A 5618-nucleotide genomic window follows, 5' to 3' on the forward strand; every position below is an offset into this window, starting at 1 on the left:
CAGGGTCATGTTGGAAATAAAGTCCATTGAGTAAAAATAGTAGATGCAGAATATAAGGGACCCAGGTTTTAGTCTTGATTTATACACTAGCCAGATGTTGAACTTGGTCAACTTTTTAACTTCCTAATGAAGTTAGGGGAGAATACCAGACAATGTACAAAATATTATCATGTGTTCATGTCTTTAAACATTGTTGCAAAACAAAAGAGTAAATATTTAATAGCAGATTGTTATTCATTTATTTATTTTTAAATAATTTTTATTTATCATTATTATTATTATTTCATTTGCTACAGGGAACTTGTGGTCACCAGAGAGAGACAGAAAGAGAGAAAGAGTGGGAAAATGAGAAAGCAAGCCTCAAGGCTCAGGATGCAAACCATGGTTGGCCATGTAAAAGTCCAGCACTGTAACATCATGCCCCAACAAATTGTTATTTAAACAGGCTTGTTTGGGGTCATTCTATGCTCTACTCTTGGTCCTTTGTACCTTTTTTTCACTAGGTTTCTGCCACAGAGAGACAGAGAGAAGGAACGTGAGAAATCATTGACCGCCCCCACCCCTGATAGGGGGATGGCCTACTGCGATCTCTTCTTCTCCATGCTCCTCTTAGGATTTTGGGCACACACACACACACACACACACACACACACACACACCTAGCATGAGTTTTAGGCCACCATGTCCAGGACTCGAACCACAGTTGGCCATGTGGGAGTCCAGAGCCCTAACCATGACCCCTATAATATTTTGTTGTGGTGGTGGTTTCTCATTTTTACTGGGGTTGGAGAGAAAGATACCTTTGACAAGGCCTTTCAGCTATGATCCTCCTGCCCCAGCGTCCCAGTTACCTCGAGTTACAGGTGGTGCAACCATGTCCAGTCTGCTCAGGTTGGAGCAGGAACCAAACCCAGGCTTCCCTGAGGCCTCTGCCTCACACACTGGTACCCTGCCATTTGTGCCACTGTGGCTGGGCCTAGATCATTATTTTTTAAATGTTGAATAGAAATGAAATGTTTGTAAAAAACTTTATTTTTTATGAATGAGAGAGAAACAGCACCCCCAATAGAGCCCTGCACCGTGATCCACTGCAGCCTCAGCAGCCTCAGATCACAGCACACACATGCCCAGCCCACTCAGGAGGGTCTCTGGCCATGAGCCTGGAACCTTCCCATGTGGCTCAGCCTTGCAGAGCCTTACGTTTTGCTATTGCACCAAAGTCCAGCTCCTAGTAATGGAATTGTTTCTGTGAGGACTGATTTCAATGGTGAAACTGGTGCACATACAAAATATTTTGCCCAAATATTTGGCTCCCATATGTTTTTACCAAGAAGTAGTACAAATAATGCAAATCACATTTGCAAAATCATGTAAATTTCTAATGACTTCACTGTAAGGCATAGTTGATTTCAAAGTGCCAGAAAACAATGAAGCATTTAGTGTGTGATTCATCGAGATGAGCAGTGATAGATGTATTCGTATGAATCCATGTTCGGTGAAATCATCCTAAGTGTGGCAGGTGATTTGATATTCTAGAATTTTACTTGTGCAGTGAGCCAGAAGATGATACTTTGACTTCGAAGTGTATTAGTAAAATTCACATATGATTTACACTAAAATACATCTAAATTCTTCTAAGTTGTGATAAGTTTTATGCTACTAAAGGTTGCTGAGATGCAGAATTGAATGGTCTTTAGATCACTTAGTCTGTGGTGCGCTTTTCCTATAATTACTGACATTTCTCTGAAGATTACGAAGGAAAGACATTTTTAAAAATTAAGTAATGAGTCCATTTTCTGGGCCTTTAATGGGAAATGGAGATTCTTTGTTAGTTGAATGACAACCTTCCTGCCCCATGGAAGGACAGTTAAGGTAATAGCTCGCACCAGACAGGAATAAGCCGGTTAGCTACTGACCTTCTGAAGAGCTCGGAAACAATCAGGCCAGCGCCTATCAGGCAGCACTCTCCTCTCTGATCCATTAGGAGCTTGCCCTTAAGCATGTGTGCTGACATTTACTGTAGGGTGCTAACTAGAACATCCTGTCATCAATTTGATCAAGACCTGCTCAGTGCGCTTACTTTTTTTTTTTTTTTTTTTTTGAGAGGTTTTTGCTATAGGGCACATGCGCTTGCCAGACAGACAGAGAGAGACATAGAGACAGAAAGCGAGAAATCACCCCCCAGGGGGGATGGTCACGCCGCAATCCCTTCTCCTCCATTCTCCTCTTGGGATCTTGGGCACACGCACACGTGCCCAGCGTGAGTTTAAGCCACCGAGTCCGGGACTCGAACCACGATCGACTATGTGGGAGTCCAGCAACATAGCCATTACGCCAACTGCTGGTCCCGAGTGTGCTTACTTGAGTTGTCTTTTTTTTTTTTTTTTTTTTTTTGAGAGATTTTCACTGTAGGGCGCGTGCGCTCGCCAGACAGACAGAGAGAGACATAGAGACAGAAAGCGAGAAATCACCCCCCAGGGGGGACGGTCACGCTGCAATCCCTTCTCCTCCATTTTCCTCTCGGGATCTTGGGCACGCACGCACATACTCCTGGCGTGAGTTTTAAGCCACCGGGTCCAGGACATGAACCGCGGTTGACTACGTGGGAGTCCAGCGACATAGCCCTTACGCCAACTGCTGGTCCTGAGTGTGCTTACTTTTAATGGCCACGTGTTGGCCTTAGCCTCCTCCACAGTTAATGGGTTCCAAGCGATGCGCTGATTAAGGACATGTGAGGAAAGCCTGGGCTTCCCCTTAAGGATGTAGTTCAAGTCAGCTGACAGCACTTGCTGCAGGCTGGCTGCTCCCCACGGTGGGCTGCTGTGTCCAACTCCCTTGCCCCGCGCTAACACCGGCCTCCTCTCGTCTCTCTGTTCACACTTACCCTGAGCTCTGTCTCTACCTTCATGATTTCAACTGTTACCTGTTGAAATGCTGACGGGTCCCAGGCTCACATCACCAGGGCTCTGGGTTTAACCACCTTTTGACCCTCCCTCCCCACATACACCAACAGGTAAACTCAGCAGCTGCCCCATAAATGTGTTCTTCCTTCTGTATTCCTAACAAGCCAGCTCATGAGCATGGCTTACTTTGCCTTCTCACTCCCCGTTTCTATTTAACCAGTTGTCAAACATGCTGAGCAGTCCAGCCACCTTGGTGCAGGTCATAGGGCATCGAGCACGTGGGAGCCCAGGTTCAGAACCCCGGTCACCCTGAGCATGCTGGTGAGCTGGTGACCCTGGCTGGCTGAAGGACTGGCGGAGGATCACGGTGTGCTGAGACAGTGTCAAAGGTATACATTTCTCTCCTCCAGGAAATAAAATACAAATAGATTTTTATTTTAGTGTGCTGATTTTCTCAGCTCCTGTGCCTTCTCTCAAAACCTCTGCCCATTTTCAGGCCTGACCTATCACAACAACCCGTCTTCCTGCCACCAGATTTGCTCGGCTCGCTGCTGCTCTCCAAACACCAAGGTCATCACCCACTTCCCAGCACCACCCGGCACCACCCTGCTCACTGTCCGCCTGCCCCACATGGTGCGCCATCTGCTACTAAATCTAGGACTTACCCCCGGAGGCGGGGGCTTCTTTGACAGGAGCAGAATACTTTCTAGCTTATTTTATGAAGTGAATAAAATCTTGGTTTCACACACACATACGGTCAATATAGAAAAAGAATATCTTACTTCTATTCTGTTTATGGATATGTGTATTTATCTCTATGTACATATAGGACATTCTAGTTAAAATATTGTCTTTATATTTAACAATATTATTTTTGTGTACACACTAGAGAAAGACAGAGAGAGGGAAAGTGAGAAGTCACCCTCTCAGGGGAAGAATAGCCATGCCACAAATCGTTCTCCTTCATTCTCCCCTTCGGATTTTGGGCAGGCAAGCACATATATCTGGTGTGTTTTTCAAGCCACCAGGTCCAGGACTCAAACCACAGAGTGAGCATGTGGGATTCACCACCTTAACCACCACACTACCTGCTGACCTCCGTAACTTTTTTTATATTAGCAGTAATTAGTAGAAAATATAATAAAGAATGAGATCCTATTCTAAGTAGAAATATAACATAAAGCTCTTTTGGCTGTGTCTACTGCGAGGATGAAGACCATTCTCAGCAACCAGACGGCTGACATTCCTAGAACGTCCACATCACCCAGAAGGGACGCACCGTTATCGTGAAGGGCCCCGAGGAACCCTGCGGAGGGACTTCACATCAATGTCGAGCTCAGCCTCCTTGGGAAGAAGAAGAAGAGGCTGCGGGTTGACAATGGTGGGGAAACAGAAAGGAGCTGGCTACTGTTCGCACCATCTGTAGTCACGTCCAGAACGTGATCAGGGCGTGGCACTGGGCTTCCGCTACAAGATGAGGTCTGTGTCCGCTCATTTCCCCATCAACGTCGTTATTCAGGAGAACGAGTCTCTTGTTGGAATCTGAAATTTCTTGGGTGAAAAATACATCCGGAGGGTTTGAATGAGACCAGGTGTTGCTTGTTCAGTATCTCAAGCCCAGAAAGATGAGTTGATCTGTGAAGGCAACGATATCGAACCTGTTTCAAATTCAGCTGCTTTGATCCAGCAAACCACAACAGTTAAAAATAAGGATATAAGAAAATTCTTGCATGGTATCTATGTCTCTGAGAAGGGTACAGTTCAGCAAGCTGATGAGTAATATTTAAGATCGATAAACGTTTTCCAGCTATAGTAACAAGCCTTAGATAATTTCTAAGGCTTTCATATGACATTTTCAAGATGATAATTAAAGACAATTGATTTGAAACTTTCTTAAACTGATTATCCTTCTCCAACTACTTGGCAAGAAAGCAACTAAGGAGTAAAGAATTACTCCTAGTAATAGGAGTATGCTAAGAACAATACAGAATTACTGATCAGGAACTTTTTTGTCTAGTTGTTTTTCTCTGCAGGAACAAGTGGCTTAAATCTGTTTTTTGAAGGATTAGCAAGGATATTTCAGGCAAGAGAAATACAGTACTAGGGGACGTGGCTGTCCATCATGGATATAGAGGTTGAGGAAGATCCTGAGGCGAATTATACCATGGCATCAATTTTTATTTGGTACAGATGGGTCTTAGCCATTTGTAAACAAGTACCCGAGAGGGGAACCAGCAGTTAGCGTAATGGCTATGTCGCTGGACTCCCACAGTCCACCGCGGTTCGCATCCCAGACCTGGTGGCTTAAAACTCACGCCGGGCGCATGTGTGTATATACATATATACATATATATATATGTATATACACACACACACACATATATGGGAATAGACCATGTACATATGCACACATATATTACACACATACATAACCACATGTATGTGTGAAATTAAGAATGGGGCATGACAACATATATATAGTGAGAGAGAGATAAAACCTAGAAATGATTTGTGAATTATCCTAACAAGAATGCACAAGAATATTATGGAGAAATTTTTCAAAGGTCAGAAAAGAAATGGAGGCCAAGGCTGCAACTGGCGGCGGGTCCTGCGCGGCCCCCACCCCACCCCACCCCACCCCGGGTCCTGCGCGGCCCCCCCAGGCCCCCCGCGGCGGCGGCGGCCCGCCCCCCCCCAGCGGGGGCGAGGCGCGCC

General features: G+C 45.3%; 1 pseudogene; it reads left to right on the forward strand.

Moving 5' to 3' along the window:
- The first annotated feature begins 4112 nt into the window (after positions 1-4112).
- On the forward strand, positions 4113-4683 carry LOC102470478 (60S ribosomal protein L9 pseudogene; annotated as a pseudogene).
- Positions 4684-5618: the final 935 nt, after the last annotated feature.

This window comes from Tupaia chinensis, unplaced genomic scaffold (assembly GCF_000334495.1).
Source record: "Tupaia chinensis unplaced genomic scaffold, TupChi_1.0 Scaffold000031_1, whole genome shotgun sequence".
Lineage (NCBI taxonomy): Eukaryota > Metazoa > Chordata > Mammalia > Scandentia > Tupaiidae > Tupaia > Tupaia belangeri.